The following is a 19141-nucleotide window of genomic DNA, read 5'->3' on the forward strand; positions in this document are numbered from 1 at the left end:
AATAAAACAGGATGATGGCTTGCAAATACAGTGGTGCTTCGACTTACAAATGTCCTGACTTACAACCAATTCGAGTTACGACCAGCTCCGGCCGCAAAATTTTGCTTCGACTTGTGGCTGGAGCATTGAGTTACGATCGGGAAAAAGGCAGGGAATTCAACTGCTAACCGTTGGTGGCGAAGAAGCTGCTTCTTTGTAGCTCTTTCGCCCCAGTGGTTAGAGTGTGTGTGTTCAGAGGGGGCTTCAGACTGCCTGGTAAAGTGCTGCTTTCTGTTTTTTAAAAACTGCCTGTTCTGGATGGGTTTTGCAGCACGCTTTTGGCCTGGGGGGTTATGTTTCTGTGCTGTGATGGGTCTTGCAGTCTTTGGGTTGTTGTTTTTCATATTTCCGATGGGTCTTGCAGGGTTTGTTTGCTTTTTGGGTTGTTTTTTTCCCTTTGGCCGGAACGGATTAATCACATTTCCGATGCATCTTGCAGTGGGGTTTGTTTGGGGTTTCTGATGATTTCCCCCCCGGCTGGAATGGATTAATCACATTTCACTGCATTCCTATGGGAAATGGTGCTTCGATTTACAACCATTTTGAGTTACAACCATCTTCTGGAATGGATTAAGCTCATAAGTCGAAGAACCACTGTAAACTGGCGAGAGAAAGATAAATTACATTCAAAGTCTTAAGAATAAAATGGGGAAGAATTTTACAAATTTAAAAGCTGTTTTAAAAATACTGGAAAATTCTATACAACACTCTACACGGAGAAGGGACTGCCCTCCCAGATAAGATTTTGAATCCATTTGAAGTACAACCCATGCAAGTTGAGGCAGAAATTCAAGAGAATTTGATTGATTTTCAGAGTGATTTAAATGCACATCATCAGAATAATCAGTTTCAAAAAGATTTTGGATCAAGAGTAATCTGCTGAATACATTTCCAACACTGTAGCAGACAGCCCAAATATTTTTATTGCCTTTCCTTCAACATATTTGGCTGAGTGCAGATCCAGCAAAGGAGTTTCCTTGACAAATTATGGAACAAAACTGATATTGCAACAAGAGGTGACCTCTGACTGTCATTGACTAATTTGGAGCTGGTATCATGAAACTTGCAGAAAAGCACCAAGTAGAAGGATCGCATTAAGCCTAACAGATGTTTAATTCTGTACTGTCTTTTAAAGTTCTGTCAAGTTATGTTGGAATGTTTGTGTTTCTTGATGTTCAATAATAAATGATTTTATGTTTATCTGTTCATATCATATATTTGTTTGACAGTGGATCCCCTGAACCTGAGAAGAGGTCTTGGGGGGGTGGGGGAGATAGCCACAGAAAAGTCAAGAACGGCTGCTGTACACAAGAAGCATGAGTTCTCTTTGGATCATACCAGGATTTTCACAGGCTCAATCTGAGAACATATTACAGAACCAAAACACCCCTATAGACAGCATATAAAAATAAAACTGAATTACTTTGCTGATCAGAAAAGATAGGTAAATTTCCAATCCTATGACAAGAGAAAGGTTATAGAAAAACCAGAAAAATGAGAGGATTCCTCCCATTATGGAGCCGCATTCCCCTTCTAAAATTGGATTGACTCTTGTAAAAGTACACATTCCTTCCTCTTTATTGATACAAAATTCTCTCCAAATATCTATAAATATATTCTTATTTATCAATCAGTTCTTTGCTTTAGTATTACACATTCATTTTTCAATACTCCAAACTTCTTTATATATTCATTTAATGAACATTTGTACTTTCTTTTCCAATTCCCAGCTACCATTAAATCTTGCCACTGTAAATAAATTTGAAATTAATTCTTTGTCTAATTACACTGCTCCTTATCCAATACTGATAAGAGCACTATTTTAGGGCATAACACTGAATTTAATTTAGTTACTTCATTTATTTCTTTGAAAACCAATTGTGTTCAGTCGTTTAGTCATGTCCGACTCTTTGTGACCCCATGGACCAGAGCACGCCAGGTCCTCCTATCTTCCACCGCCTCCCGGAGTTGTGTCAAATTCATGTTGGTTGCTTCGATGACACTGTCCAACCATCTCATCCTCGGTCGTCCCCTTCTCCTCTTGCCTTCACACTTTCCCAGCATCAAAGTCTTTTCCAAGGAGTCTTCTCTTCTCATGAGATGGCCAAAGTACTGGAGCCTCAGCTTCAGGATCTGTCCTTCCAATGAGCACTCAGGGTTGATTTCCTTTAGAATTGATAGGTTTGTTCTCTTTGCAGTCCAGGGAACTCTCAAGAGTCTCCTCCAGCACCACAATTCAAAGGCATCAATTCTTCGGCGGTCAGCTTTCTTTATGGTCCAGCTCTCACTTCCATACAACACTACAGGAAAAACCATAGCTTTGACTATTCGGACTTTTGTTGGCAAGGTGATGTCTCTGCTTTTTAGATGCTGTCAAGGTTTGTCATTGCTTTCCTCCCAAGAAGCAGGCGTCTTTTAATTTCGTGGCTGCTGTCTCCATCTGCAGTGATCATGGAGCCCAAGAAAGTAAAATCTGTCACTGCCTTCATATCTTCCCCTTCTATTTCCCAGGAGGTGATGGGACCAGTGGCCATGATCTTAGTTTTTTTGATGTTGAGTTTCAGACCGTTTTTTGCACTCTCGTCTTTCATCCTCATTACAAGGTTCTTTAGTTCCTCCTCACTTTCCGCCATCAGAGTGGTATCATCTGCATATCGGAGGTTGTTGATATTTCTTCCTGCAATCTTAATTCCAGCTTGGGATTCCTCCAGTCCAGCCTTCCGCATGATGTATTCTGCATATAAGTTAAATAAGCAGGGTGACAATATACAGCCTTGTCATACTCCTTTCCCAATTTTGAACCAATCCGTTGTTCCATATCCAGTTCTAACTGTTGCTTCCTGTCCCACATATAGGTTTCTCAAAACCAATTGCCAAAATTAAAATATATTCTTACATTCTCACCACATATGAAAATAAGTAACTATTTTCTGCCATCCTCTTCAACACAACTTAAGAGTAATTAATATCTATTTGATTTAATTTCATTGTAGTTAAGTATCATCTCCAAACTAATAAAAATGTCCTTTATCCTTACAGAGATTTCAATATTCTTGTATCCCATTGTGAAGAAGAGGTTAAGATGTCTCTCAAACCTAGCAATGAGCCATCCCCTTGATCATTGTGAGGTGAAGGAAGGATTGTTGTACAGTCAACCCTCGACTTACAAACTTAATCTGTCCCAGAAGGAAGTTAGTACGTCGAAAAGTTTGTAACTCGAATCAGCATTTCCCATAGGAATGCACTGAAAACCAATTAATCCGTTCCGGCTGTTTTTGGTTCTTAGGTTGAGGGGTGGTTTGTAAATGGAAGCATTAGTTCCCATAGGAACTAATGCAAAGCCGGTTAATCCATTCCTACCACTAGGGGCAGATTTTTTTAAAAAAAAACCTAAGATGGCGTAGGTTAAAAAAAGGCAGAAAACCACGGAGGGAATGAACAAACACTGTTTAAAAAGAACACTTTTAAAATCAAGCACCTTTTACATCAAAACAGGCACCTTTTTAACCAAGCACCTTTTAAATCAAAACAAGCAGCTTTTAAAGCAACCAAGCACATTTTTACCCAAGCAGGTTTTATAACTCAAACCGAGCTCCCTTTTACCCAAGCACCATTTAACCCAAACAAAGCACCTTTTAAACTAAATTTTATATTTAAAAATGACAATACCAGGTAGTCCCAGGTCTCTCTTCCCACTCTCTAACCGCTTGGACGAGCGAGGAAGCAGACAAGCAGCCTCTTTGCTAACTGAAAGTTCAAATTTCCTGCTTTCCCTGCCTTCCCCGCACTAACAGGTTCACAAGTTGAGTCCATATTTTCCTATCAGAGCAGTTTGTAAGTCGAAATGTTCGTAACTAGGGCCGTTCGTAAGTTGAGGGTTTACTGTACTGAATAAATAAGGAAGGGATAAGGCAGTTAGCAGTACCACAGAAATGGAGACAAGCCCTAAGACAAATAGATCATGATATATCCATGGCTGGAATCTGGTAGCTCAGAAATGGGACCACATATGGGGCAAAGGTTTTGGTGGCCAGGGATGGGAAGAGAAATAGAAGAATATTGTAAAACATGCCAAGAATGTCAAGATAACTCAAGCCAAACTGAGACCAGGAGCGGTTCTGGGCCTTTAGTAGATCACCCTTTCAATAGAATAGGGTTAGACATAGTAGGACCCTTACCCAAGTCTGCTAGGGAACATACCCACATCTTAGTCTTGGTAGACTATGTCACTCGATATCCAGAAGCTATTCCTCTTAGAACTACCACAGCTAAAGTACTAGATAGGGAATTAATTCGGGTGTTTTCAAGGTTAGGATTTCCCAAAGAGGTGTTAACTGATCAAGGCACTAATTTTATGAGCCAAACCTTTAAGAGAAATGTAGTGCCTTTTAAAACCAGTACGCACCACTGTGTAGCATCCTCACATGAATGGACTAGTAGAAAGATTTAATAAGACTTTAAAGGGGATGTGTGAAGAAGCTAGTGTTAGAGAAACCAGGAAGATGGCATTTAGTGATTGCTCATTTGATGTTTGCCATGAGAGGTACCACAAGCATCAACAGGGTTCTCCCTCTTTGAGATGATGTATGGGTGGAATCCTCGAGGAATATTAGATCTAGTAAACGAAAAATGGGAAAGTGGCGAAGATGAATCACAGATAGCAGTCAAACAAGTAATAGAGATGAAAGAACATCTAGCGAAGGTAGCAGAAATGGCTAAAACCCATTTGAGGGAAGTTCAACAAGTGCAGAAGAAGAGATATGACCTGAAGGTAAAACCTAGACAATTTGATCCAGGGCAGGTTTTGTTACTGCTACCTCCTGAAGGGGCAAAACTTTTCGCGAAATGGCAAGGTCCTTATGAAGTTATAAGACAAGTAGGACCAATAGATTATGAAATAGCTATGCAAGATAGGAAGAAGAAGGTAGGGAATTTCCATGTAAATGTACTTAAAGAATGGAGAGAATGAGAGGTCTTTTGGGGAGAAATGGAAGATGACGACTTAGGACCAGAAGCATTAGTTTGTATGCAAACACCTGAAGAAATATGCATCGATGAAGGGTTGGGAACAGCTCAGATTTTCCAATTAAGGGCTTTGGAGAAAGAATTTTCAGATGTCTTTTCCAACAAACCTAGCTTAACTTCTATGATAGATCATCAGATCAATACTTCCACACAGATAGCAACCAGGACAGGGGGATGTAATTGGCTCCATCACCTCAAAGATACTATAAATCAAGAAGTAAGGGAAATGTTGAAGTTGGGAGTGATAGAACCTTCTAATAGTCCATGGAGGAGTTATCCTGTGGTTGTTCCTAAACCTGACAGAAGTGTGAGGTTGTGTATAGATTTTAGGAGACTAAATGTGATATCAAAGTTTGACGCTTACCCAATGCCAATGGTAGAAGATTTATTGGAAAGATTCGGTAAGGCAAAATTCTTATCCTCCCTACATTTGACCAAGGGTTACTGGCAGTTTCTTCTGAGGTCAGCTGATAAAGAAAAAACTGCTTTTGTCACTCTCAATGGTTTATATCAGTTTACATGTATGTCTTTTGGGCTACACGGAGCAGCAATTAACATTCCAGAGGTTAATGGATACAGTGTTAGAACCTGTACAAGAATATGCAGCTGCCTATATTGAATATATTGATTTATAGTGGTAGTTGGGAAGAACATTTAAGGAGACTGCTAAATGAGTAGAGGAAGGCCCAGCTGAGTGTGAATCCATCCAAGAGTAAAATTGCTCAGGGTGAAATTTTTAGGATTTCATGTGAAAGAAGGCAAGATCCAACCTGTTCAGGATAAAGTAGAGAAAGTTTCTGAGTGGCCTTACTCTGAGACCAAGAGAGAAATACAGTGGTTTCTGGGACTAGCAGGATATTATAGACAATTTATCCCAAATTTCACTCAAATAGCGGCCCTCCTCACTGATTTAACTAAGAAACAATTAGCTAGGAAAATCACATGGGGAGAGGTGGAGAAAATCTCTTTCAAACACCTGAAAGAGATTTTGAACTCGGTGCCCAGTTGTTATGCGCCCAACTTTTCAATACCTTTCATTGTACAAACTGACACTTCAGGTAGAGGGATAGGAGCTGTGTTGGCACAAATGAAGGGTGGGGTAGAATACCCAGTGATGTATTTGAGTAAGAAGTTATCACCTCAAGATACACAACCATAGAAAAAGAGGCGTCAGCAGTGAAGTTCACAATGCAAACTTTAAAATATTATTTGCTGGGAGCTCCTTTAATTATGGATCATGCACCATTTCAATGGTTGGATAGAATCCTCGGTTAACTTGATGGTATTTATGTTTACAACCATTTGCGTTTGAGGTTTGTTATAAAAAAAGGGGGTGGTCATGCTAATGCTGATTATTTTTCTTGGCAGGCTACATGGGCCTTCACGGATGAAGAGACGACGGCACAGTTGTCGGGGAGACGTGTGAAGAGGTACAATGTCTTTTAAACCTAGCAACGAGCTGTCCCCTCAGTCATCTGGGGCAGAAGGAACTAACGTCTGGGAATTTGTCTTACTCACCAAAATGAAGAATTTAACTATAGGACAAGGAGAAAAGGTGGGGAAAAGAGAGGATAGGACAGAGGGATTTTTAATGACAGAGGAGGAGGGAGGAGAAAAAAAATAGGAATTGGGGTTTAGAGGTGTGGATCAGTCTGGAGAGAGGGGAAAAGGAGGAAGGGAGTGTAAAGAGAAGAGATGAAGAGGAACCTTATGTCTTTAGCATACTGGGCAGAGAGGGAGGAGAGAAAGAGGTGGAGGGCACATGTGGGAACATGAAAGTCAAGGTTTGGAGATATAATTAGGGGAGCCCAACCCCCTAGAATGGACCGTATATGTGTTTCCGTGAGGGAAAGATCCACCCAGAACCAATTCTAGTGACCCAAACATCATGAGAGTGAGATTGGGCTCGCCATCCGTGTTGTGGAACTATATGCACGGTGAGGAGCAATCCTTTGAGAAGACCCACAGACAAGGAGAGATTTGGAGTGTCTCCACATTGAAGGAGAATGAAGACGTTAGTGGACTTTCCATGTTGTGGACTGATCCCATGTTGATGGCTGGTCCCGTCAGACCTACAGTACAGACGTTATTGTTCATTTCCCTCCTTTGAGTGAAAGTAAATGTTTGGTTGATAAAAATATGTCTCCTGTGATTAATGCGGTCAGAAAAGGAGAACTGCTTAGTGTCATATCCAAACCCAATCACATTCATATTTTATTCCAAACCTCGGTGCTTACTTCTTCTCCCAAATGATATCCCCATGTTTTAGGACAATCCTGTTGATCTTCTGCATCCAATAATATTTTTTAAATTTTACTTATTATCCCTTTCATTACCCTTATACTTCTTCCGAATTAAAAGCATATTTTTAATAAAAGTGTTTCCAGTATTTTTTTTATAATACTGTACTCTTATTCTGTTGTGTAAGAGTTCTGCATGAGACTGAGGGTCATACATTTCTGTCTAGTGATTATGATTATATTTGGAAAATGCAATGAGATAGTTTTCCACTGCCTACCACATCTCACATGGTTGATGTTGTTGGATATCACCATGCTTGTAGCTATGACCAGCATCCTGGATACCTGGTGGATGCTGACAATGCTGTTACCCAAGGTCAGGTGCTATTTAAAGGAAATTGTATTCCCCAAGGCTCCACAGACCTCTTGAAGTTCTCTGAATGAAGCAGGTAGCCCTAGCACTCTCTTTCAAGCTTCCACAAATACAACAGCAGTTTTCTTCATTTTAAAAAAAGTCTCCAATCCAAATCTGGGCAAAAGAGCTTCAGGCAACGAATATAAATAAATTTTCACCTCTCCTAATTACTCCGACATTACATAAGTACACGTTTATCTCTTCAGGACAACAGAGAAATGTTCTGAGTCATACTTTGCTTTTTGTTTTTGTTCTGATAACAAGAAATACAAATGGAAGCCAAATAAACCCAGCAGCAGACACAACCTACTATATTAATTTGTCTCTACAGAATACTGTGACTATAGCTTTCTGGAATAAAGTTAAAGGCATAGAGAAGACAGGCCAACATTTTATTATTTGCTAGACCCCTTCTCCAGTCCTACATAGCATCTTGGAATATGCAGGTATTCACCTGCCTCTTCACAAGATATAAACATCATTTCGCATTGTTGTTCTTTCACAGTGAATGGATTACAGAACACAAGAAGATGCTAACAAGTTAATCCTGTTCTTAAATGTAAGGACAGTTTATCTGCACGTAGTAATTTCCAGATGGCTGTTAATACACAAAAGGGGACAAGCAGAATCCAGAATCTGTTCTATACCACCACACACTTCTTCTAAATTAAATTTATAGGCACAAATCACTGTTAAACCCGCAAAGTTTGCTTTCAATGTCTTTAGATTTAAAATGCTGTCCTCAATTTAGTCAACTCACCTGTTTTGAAATCTTTGATACAGCAGACCCTCTCCTCCGTATCTGAAGGGGATCACTTCCACAATCTACTACAGCGGACTCTCAACTTAAAAGATGGCTCCACTTACAGAATTTTCCAGTTACAGACTTCTCTGGCTGCAAAATTTAGGTTCGACTTGCAGCCAGAGAATCGACCTAGACTGGAAAAAAACCCAAAATGGAACAAAAACGGCTGGTTACGGATTAATCGGTTTTCAATGTATTGTAGGTCAATGGAGCCTCGACCTACAGAATTTTCGACCTGCAGCCACCGTTCCAATACGGATTAATTCCGTACGTAGAGGGTCCACTGTATAGAATCCTAAACTCATGGACAAAAGACCCCTGTATGCAACATACAAAGGGGCAGGACAAAGGCCACAAGGAGATGCCCTTTTATGTTGTATGTAGGGCTGTGGCAAACTACTGGTAAAGGAAAACACGAACACCAATCTCTTGCTTTTCAATAATACCATCTTGATACTACAGGAAGAGCACAAAACAACAACAAAGTACAATGAACTGCTGTTTTAAATTGTGGTTTAAAAAACATCTTTGGCTCAGGTACAGAAATATAGGCCCCTGATATTTACATTCTGCTGGATATCAAAAGCTCATTGACTTTCAAAGATCCTTCTATAGAAATCCGTGAGAACATGCAGTTCCAGATACAGTGGACCCTCGACTTACGAAGGTCCGTATTTACAAAAATTTCAAGGTACAAAAAGCTCCACCCGCAAAATTTTGGTTTGACTTGCAGCTGGAGCTTCAACCTACGATAGGCAGGGGGAAAGGGTGGGAAATTCAAAGCCACCCCCGCTGCCCTCTGCCTCCAATCCCCACGGGGACAGGAGGCAGAGGGCAGCTTTTGAAGCCTGGCAAGCCGAAAGCTACTCCACCCGGCTGCCAGCTTCCCGACCTCCGTGCCTGCTGCCGGCTTTCAGCTTGCCAGGCTTTGAAAGCTGCACCCGCTGCCCTCTTGTCTCCTGTCCCCGTGGACAGGAGGCAGAGGGCACCAGGGACAGGAGACAAGAAGGCAGCAGGTGCAGCTTTCGAAGCCCGGCAAGTTGAAAGCCGCTCTGTGCCCACTGCCGGCTTCCCGACCTCCGCGCCCACTGCTGGCTTCCGGCTTGCCGAGCTTCGAAAGCTGCACCCGCTGCCCTCTTGTCTCCTGTCCCCAGTGCTCTCTGCCTCCTGTCCCTGCGGGGACAGAAGGCAGGGGGTAGCGGGGACAGAAGGCAGAGGGCAGCAGGTGCAGCTTTGGAAGCCCGGGATTTTTTTTCCTCTGGCTAGAACAGATTAAATGGTTTTCAATGCATTCCTAAGGGAAATGGACCCTCGACCTACGGACTTTTCGACCTGCAGCCACCATTCCAATACAGATTAATTCCGTAAGTCGATGGTCCACTGTACAGAGGTCAACGGTCTGGGCACTGTATCCTGCATATATAAGAGAACACTGTAGTGTTCAGACTGTATTTTCTTTTGAAACCCAAACTACATCAAGTTCGAACATTTAACATTTGACTGAATGTGCAATTTTGCAGGTGTTTGGCGGCAAGGAGAGATCGAATTTTTTTTCCCATGACACAAATTCCACCATTATGATAGACAATGTTGATGTCTTCAAGCAGCAGCTATTTTCAATGGAAATAATCACATATCTTGTGTCCAAGAAAAATTTGTACCAGTATGACATGTGCAAGCGACTAACGATGTAGAACACAGAGATAGATGTGTTGACCAAGAAACAGTCCAAAATCCATATTCTACTAGCCAACTTCAAAACAAGTTCTTCACTCTCTTCAGAACCATTTGAAATCACTTGAGGAAGCAACATTTTATAGATCTACAAGTTCCAGAATATCAAGATTGTCCACAAAGCCTTAGGAAGCACATACAGGCTGAAATTCTGTTGCTGCAATGTACATTGCTTAAGAATGATGATGTCACCAGCAGTGGTGATCATTAAACATTCCTGATTTCTCTCTCTACAATCCTGAGGGTCCCACGGAATCCCTTTCACAGTTGGGAAGTCACAGAATTGAAGAGGGAAAATCTGCTGCCAGGACCATCACAAGCAGCAATTTCCAGTAATTAAAGATTCCCCCTTCCCATCCCATAGCTTTTTAATAGTGAAAAGGATTTCACAGGATTCTCAGAGGCTTAGGGAGAAAATTCAAAAATGTATTCTCAAAGGCTTTCATTCAAAAAAGTTTGAAAAAAATTGATGCCGATGACATCAGTTTTATGCAGCAACGGGATTTCAGCAACACACGGTAAAAAAGACTGTTTCTTGGGGGAATGGAGCATGGGTTTCCTTCTGCAAGCAAGAGGAAAACAATTGGGTTGGAAGGAAGGAAGAATCATAATCTCACAAAAAAACAGCCACTATTGCATTAAAGTAACAAATCCTGGCACAGAATCAATACACTCTACTTTCAAAGGAAAAACAAGGTACAATTTGGTGGTTGAAATAAAGTAGCAGACCTAGTGCACACATGGACACATACAGAATCACACACAATGTACTACCCACCCACCCCCATACTAAAGGATACTTGGTAACAAAATCATTCCTCTCTTTTTTAGGGTATGACAGACACAGTAAGCATTTCATATATTTTCTAGAAAGGGTACAGGAAAAAACTAATAGAGTAAAACTATGATGTGCATGAACACCCAAGGAAGGAAATAAAAACATAAAAAGGAATCTATGCAAGATAGTAACATTTGTCCTGGGTGACTCATTTCTTATTAACTTGCATTGGAATGTTTTATTTTATATTTTAAATATCAAATATTAAACTTGCTTTATAACCTACATCAGCCTTTTGAGAGTTTGATTATTTACAGTCTTTACACTCTGCCTTTCATTTCAATATAAAAGCAGAGAGTGGCTTATAAATGATACATTTACATTTTGGAAAGTTATCTTAAAACAGCATTGGCACCTATCTCTCCACTGAAGTCCCAATCTATTTACTAAATAGTAGGCGTATCAGTTTAGCTTTTTGTCTTTGTGTCTTTAAAAGTGGTCTTTCTCAAACAAAGCAAATGCATAAGTATTCATCTGGGCTCTACACTTTGTAATTTGATCATTTAAAGATTTCCATTATGGATTAAGTTCCGTAAGTGGTAATTCAGTTAAGAGCAATTAAAAGATGCAAACTTAATCAATATCACCAAGGTTAAAGAGAAAAATGCAAGCCAAGGACTCCTGCCAGACTTGGACACAAAAACTGACTTGGGAGCGTTATAATATGACCTAATTAAAGTTAGGATGTTTTTATTTCCAATTTTTTATTTTCCTTTTTGATGCAGCATAACACATACTGATCAGCCACAACAGTAAAACCACCTGCCTAATATTGAGTAGGTCTCCCTCATGCTGCCTAAACAGTTGCGATGCTTCAAGGAATGGACTCCACAACACCTCTGAATGTGTCCTGTGGTATCTAGCATCAAGACATTAGCAGTATATCCTTTACTGCAAGTTGTGAATTGGGACCACCATGGATCGGATTTGGTGCTCCTAGCACATCCCATAGATGCTCAATCAGATTGAGATCTGGGGAATTTGGAGACTAAGGAAACACCTTGAACTCTTTGTCATGTTCCTCAAACCATTCCTGAACATTTTCTCTCAAGTGTGGCAGGCTGCATTATCCTGATGAAAGAGGCCACTGCTATCAGGGAACACCATTGCCATGAAGGGATGTACATGGATGGCAACAATCTCTAGGTAGGTGGTACGTGTCAAAGTAATATCCCCAGAAATGCCAAGACCCAAGGTTTCCCAAAATAAGATTGCCCAATGCATAACACCACCTCTGTCAGCCTGCCTTCTCCCCATAGTGCATCCTACTGCCACCTCTTCCCCAATAAATTATGCACATGCATCCAGCCATCCACCCAACCTAAAAGAAAACATGATTCATCAGATTAACCTTCTTCCATTGCTACATGGTCGAGTTCTGATGCTCATGCCCCACTGTAGGTGCTTTTGGTGGGGGACAGGATCATCATGGGCACTCTGAATTCTCTGTGGCTATGCAGCCACATGCACAGCAAATTGTGATGCACTATGTGTTCTGATACGGTTCTATCATGGCCTACATTATGTTTTTCAACAATGCGAGCTACAATATAAGGTCTCATGGGGTGTTCCCAGTGTGCAGTGGCTACTACCTATCACATGTGGTGCAAGAAAGGACAAATGGTGAACCAGCATCAGGGCTGTGGGTGCCCAAGGCTCATTGATGCTCGTTGGGAGCAAAGACTAGCCTGCCTGGTCTGATCACACAAAAATGATAAAGTAGGGAGTAGGGCACTGAATAGAATTTATTAATCAAGAGAATAGATTATTCCCTTGAGGGCAGGTTTCCATCTGCCCTCAAGGAGACACTCATTTAGGCCCATTAGGAAGAAACCCAGTTTGGCGGCGGATGAAATTGGCAATTATAAGCCCGTCGCCAATGTTTCTTTCTTAAGCAAAGTGGTCGAGAGGGTAGTGGCCGACCAGCTCCAGGCGCACTCAGATGAAACAGATGCCCTGGATCCATTTCAGTTGGGCTTCAGGCCATGCCATGGTAGAGAAATGGCATTGGTTGCCCTGTGTGATGACCTGTTGAGGGAGGCTGACAGGGGCAAAGTGTCTCTGCTGGTCCTCCTCGACATCTCAGCGGCCTTTGATACCATTGACCACGGTATACTCCTGGGGAGGCTCTCTGAGCTGGGAATTGGTGGCCTGGCACTGACCTGCCTCTGTTCCTTCTTGGAGGACCGCCCCCAGAGAGTACAGCTTGGGGAGAGTGTTTTGGCCCCATGGAGTCTCAATTGTGGGGTTCCACAGGGATCGATTATCTCCCCAATGCTGTTTAACATCTATATGAGGCCGCTGGGTGGGGTCATCAGGGGGTGTGGAGCATCGTATCACCAGTACGCTGATGACACTCAGCTCTACATCTCCTTTTCACCAACCACAGGAGATGCCATTCTGTCCCTTTAGCGCTGCCTGGGGACTGTACTGCAATGGATGCAGGAAAATAGGCTGAGGCTGAACCCGGACAAGACGGAGGCACTGAGGGTGGGCGCCCCCACAGTTGGGGGCCTGGGAAACTCCCTCTCTTTTGGGGGGGGTTACTCTTGCTGCCAAGGACAGGGTCCACATCTTGGGGATCCATCTGGACTCGGCGCTCACTATGGAAACTCAGGTGGCGTCGGTGGTCCGTACCGCCTTTTTTCACCTTCGGCGGATAGCCCAGCTGCAGTCCTATCTCGATGTTGGGGCGCTCACTACCTTGGTGCATGCACTCGTAATCTCAAGATTAGACCACTGTAATGCGCTCTACGTGGGGCTGCCTTTGAGGCTGTTGCGGAAACTCCAGGTGGTGCAGAATGCAGCGGCCAGACTACTTAGTGGAGTGAAAAAATACCAACACATCTCACCCACTCTGGCAGCACTGCATTAGTGGCCCATTCGGTTCCGCATTGACTTCAAAGTGTTGATGCTTACGTACAAAGCCCTAAATGGTTTAGGGTCTCGATACTTGGTGGAACGCCTACTCCCACCAAGAACTACCCGTATCACTCGATTGAGTCAGGAGGTGAGGCTGAGGAGCCTGACGCCGAGGGAGGCCCGTAAGGAAAAAACAAGAAATCGGGCCTTCTCTGCGGTGGCTCCTCACCTCTGGAACAACCTTCCTCCAGAGATTCGTGAGGCCCCGTTGCTGGGTATTTTTAAGACCCATCTCAAAACTTGGATGTTCAAGCAGGCTTTCCCTCCAGATAACATTTAACCTTTTCTTCTTTCATTTATTTTTTGTTATATTGCCATCTTGAAAAATATGTCTACTGCTTATTGTTGGCTGCTTATTGTTATTGTGCATAGTATATTGGTTTTTTGTTATATGTACATTTTATTGTGTTTATATGTCTGGAAGCCGCCTGGAGTGATCATTTTCAACAGATAGGCGGGGTAAAAATAAATAAAAAATAGAAGGTAAAATTATAATCGTCTTCAAATATTTTAAAAGTTGCTACAAATACTGATTGAATTTGTTTTCTGCTGCTGCACAAAACAGAAACAAAGTGAACAGGAAGAAGCTCTTGATGCCAGCTGTTCAATAGATGGATTGACAACCTTTCCTTCCCATCTCTCTTTCATTACAGGATTCTAAAGCAGAGGCTGGATGGCCACTTTTCCCAGATCTCTAGTACTGAATTTCAGGCACAAACAGTGTAGACTATATGACTTTTGTAGCCCCTTACATTAGACACCATACTCAAAAGAAGAAACTGGAAAAACAGAAAAGTATTAGCAAAAAATGGATTGTTCAGATAATTTTTTAAGCCCTACTACCTATTCTCCAATTTTTATCATTTAGGAGTTATGCTCTAGGTTCTAACTGGAAATGGAGCTCTCCAAGGAAGTGATCTTGCCTATTCAATCAAGATGTGGGTGTGTTCAGTATCTCCTGCAAGACCTCATCTGCTCACATGGCATCCATTTCATCACTCCCAGCTGATTTTTAAGAGCAGATAGGAAGAATTCTAATTGTATACCCTTGGTTAGGTGACTTTTTTACTCTTTCCTTTTCTATTGCCAAGTCTTGGTTTAGTGCCGAAACTAGAGAAATATTCTCCACATACACATATGCAAAAAGCCATAACTGCTCCATTCATCTGAAAAAGTGTGCCTGGACACATGAAAGCTAAACAATATTTTAAAATTGGTGCTACAAGATTTTTGGTTTCTCTTAAGCAGGAACAGACTAACATGGCTACCATCTAGATTACCACATATGCAAAAAGAGTTCATCTGGACCAGGCTGAGCAAAAGACAGTGGAAAAAAAACCAAAGAATAAATGGAGGCATATATTAATGCCTGCTGAAGAGCTTTGTGTATCATTTACCTGAAGCTACCAGTTTAAATCTACTTTTCCTTGACAGCTCATGAAGAAGACAGTAAAATCTGCTGAAGACGAATGTCCTACTATGTCAAAGCAGCCACAGATGATGTTGACATATATGTAACAGTGCCTTGGGGAAAGCATTTATCCTTCCATAGTACTCATGAACAGTGACTACCATCAGTCTCTTCTGCCTGCTACTGATGTAATTAACAGCTGCAATATACTGTTTTTCCTACTAATAAACAAGCACACATACTTGACAGTTACTGTTTTTCTGTATGTCCAAGTATATCAGCATGAAATACATCATCAGGAACGTAACTATAACACATGTACAGAGAGAACAAAATATCTACTTATGTCCTCAGCTACTCTTTAAATGGGAGAAAGTCCACCTACTTTAGATGCTTTTGTACATGTTCTGAACTCCACTGGAGTGTTTGAAATTTGTCTGAGGAAGTCAGTATAGATTATAAGTGGTAAAGCTTCAATGATTCAACAGTAATTGAAAGGATAGGTAATTGTTCAATTCAGGTTTCCAGACAAACTGCTTGAGCTGTCCATACTGTAGAAACACAGTTTAAAGCTATTGTTCCATTTTTGTTTTCCACGCATTCATATTCATAACTTCTTCCATTTATTCCCATTTATATGGTTCAGCATCCATTAGAAGGTGAATAACATCCATTCATATACATCAATCACAGTTTGCACAAAACACAGAAGACAAACCATGTAATGATTTCAGATTGTGGTTTGTCAGATGTTCACAAACTACTGTAATTCAGACCCAGTGCAAAATCATAGTTAAATTTTCCTAATTATAATTGAGCACCTTGTCTAAATTGAGCTATGTCTTATGCTACATAAAATTATGTCATCAACCACCCTAATTTTACAGGAATAACCACCCTAATTTTACAGGAATAAAAAAATTCTGATCCCCACCCCTGAAGGTCCTGAAGCTTCCATGGATTCCATTGAAGGACTGCAGAATAGGTGGGGAAAATGTTTAATTACTTAAAATCATCACAGCTAGGATGACTCTCTTTGTACTCTGACTTATTTTTCTCTCTGGTATCCCAATCTTGCTTTAGTTCTCTTGCACTCCCCATGTTCCACTACTGGTAACCTACATATAAAATAATTTCTTCTCATTCCCTTCCACCTCAGCATTAGCTAACATTTGTTTATTCCACTTCTCCACGGTAGTTTAGCTGCCAACTAAAAACTCAAGTTCCTCTTTTATTCTCTCTCTCACACACACACATCCCAAGACAGCAACTTAAAAAAAAATAACAGAAAAGTATTCTTCGGTTTCTGATGGCAACACCAAAGCTTAGTGACCTCTCAACATATCCGCAATCAACTGTTTTCTAACCAAATAAAAACTTTCCCCAGATCCTAATCTGAGACAAACACTGCAAATTAAAACTTTTTGAATTGTTTAGGAAAATGCCTGTATGGAAAAAAAAGAAATCACGAAGAAAATAACTGAGCAAGCCTTGATTTACCTACTTTCAACCCTTCGTGTTTAGAAGAGAGAAAGCTGAAAGTGTTCTACCTGGTTCATCGCAAGGTTTTTCAAAGAAATAAGAACTTCGATCTGGGGATCAGGAGACGCGAAGGAGACGCGAAGAAAAGCGCACATTTCCCCAAGAAGCATCTGCTTCTTTCAGACTGGAGATGCCGCCTGCAAAGCGGGTCACAAAAGCCCCGGGGGGTGACAATGTTTATCGGGACGAGGGGGGAGAGAGGGGTTGGGCGCCACCGCTCCCTGCCTCGCCCCCCTTCCCCACTACTTCCAACGAAGCATTTTGTTTCGGAAACCGGGGGGAGGGGAGGGGGGAGGGAGGTGGAGCCGCAACTCTTTCTGAGGGGCAAGAGTGACGCCGTAGCCCCGGCGAAGACGGCATGGCTCCAGGAGGGGGGGGTGGCACTACGGCGGGGGCTGGGCGACCTGGGTCGGCCGCGGGGGACAACCACAAACCCCAACCCGACCTCCTCCTCCTCCCGCGTCTCACCCGCCCCCCCTTCAAGGGGACTCTGACGACCGCTTCTTAATTCCCCCCCCCAAGGCGGAGGCGCTCTGCGTGCGTGTTCTGTGGAAGGAAATTAACGTCCCTCCTAGGCTAGGCAGCACCGAATAACGGAATGGAGACCGTTTCGCCCGTCACCGTCCTCAGTCATCAACTCTCACCGAAAGAGATTTATCGTGAGGAGGGACCAACCGTCGCTTTGCCGCCCAAGCTAAGAAACCAGTCACGCGAATTAAACGCCACCGCAGGCTACTTCTTCCCTCTCTTCCCCCCCCCCCGTTCCCCTCAGAGTTGTGAGAAATGACGAGAAAACGGGGGCACTTTTTTTGGTGAGGGCGCGCGACGTCCTCTTCGCGCTCTGCCCGCCGCCCCCCTCCTCCTCCTCCTCCTCCTCGCCCCCCACCCACCCAACCACCGACTTACCTCGCGCCGCCACATTCCATCTGCTGCCTCCTCAGTCAAGCATGCGCGCGCAGGCAGCAGCGCGCGCGAGCGGCTGCCAATCCGAACTCTCTCCCACCCCCTCCTTTATCCCCCACCCGGCCGAAATCAGCGACAGAGGCTGGAGATGGGCAGCGAGTCCACTTAATCCTGTACGCCCCCCCCCCCCCACACACACACACACACTCCCGGGAGTTTGTAGCAACTAGTCCCGCCCACGTAGTCCTATCTAGGCTAAGAAAGGAGGTGGGACAAACAACGAAGAACGGGGGAGAGAGGAGTTTACTATTCGTGCAGACCCTCTGATTGGCATTAATGGTAACCAGTGAACGAGCAGATTAGGAAAACCGCCAGGATTCCCCCCCCCCTTTAAATCCGACGGTCCTTTTATTAGCCCCAAGCCAGCCTTTCTAGTCCATTTGGCACCAGGTTCGAATCTGTTTTATGATCCTCACCCGTCTTACAAAGGGATGTTTGATTATTTATTTAATTTATATACCCTCTCACTCACTCACACACAAAAAGTTCCAGAAATGGTACTAATGCAATTTACAGAAATTGCATGGAGTTCTAACCTATCCTGAATGGTCGGGGCTTTCTTTTTATTACTCTGTAGTCCTACGTATAGAGATCAAAACTCTTTATTTATCATGGAGTATGGGCTCCCCCCCCCCCCACTAGCAAAGCAAAGATCTATCTACGGAGGGACTTGGTCTCTATAAAATTCACGGTAGGTGTGTTTTACCATGCTTATTATCGCTATACAGTTCTCAAAGCAGGGCTGATACAGCTCATGTTTAAAAACACATCCGACTGTAAGACATTCATAGCGTAACATCGGACATTTCACCGTAACAGATTTTTAGGATCGATGCTAGAATAAGAAAATACGAAATGTATTAGGATTTACTACTAGAGAGAACATCAAAACGCGCTGACCCTTTTTGCCCACTTTATGTGCCTGTTTAAATTCCATTCAGTTCAATTAAGTTTAAGTCTGAGGAACGGGGGGGGGGGGGGGAGAAGTGTTACAGTACAAATCTGCAGCCTTCAAGTAACCTCGCTTTCCCAAATACAACCTTAGAATAAACTAGAAAATGCCCCGCCAAGTTGCAGTCCTCTCTTTTCAAAGCTACACAATCGAAAGCAAACGTCTATGGATGCAAACGCCACGTTTGGCTTCCAATTTTTTTTAAACCCTGCCGTCTTCCTGTTAAGGCACATCTGTCGCCCTTTGAACCATTCA

General features: G+C 42.5%; 1 protein-coding gene across 5 annotated transcripts in view; it reads right to left on the reverse strand.

Annotated features, from left to right (window-relative positions):
• WASF3 (WASP family member 3) overlaps positions 1 to 18122 on the reverse strand; it is a 36244-nt gene extending 18122 nt beyond the window's left edge. Inside the window, exon 1 of one of the 5 annotated variants that reach the window (XM_072993725.2) lies at positions 17878 to 18122. The gene's annotated coding sequence lies outside the window, so the exon portion shown is untranslated. Of the gene's footprint in view, positions 1 to 16979; positions 17247 to 17877 lie in introns of those variants that run through there. The other 4 variants (XM_072993726.2, XM_072993727.2, XM_078390016.1 and 1 more) reach the window with 4 other exon arrangements.
• Positions 18123 to 19141: the final 1019 nt, after the last annotated feature.

The sequence above is a fragment of the Pogona vitticeps genome, chromosome 3, assembly GCF_051106095.1.
Source record: "Pogona vitticeps strain Pit_001003342236 chromosome 3, PviZW2.1, whole genome shotgun sequence".
In the NCBI taxonomy this organism is placed as follows: domain Eukaryota; kingdom Metazoa; phylum Chordata; class Lepidosauria; order Squamata; family Agamidae; genus Pogona; species Pogona vitticeps.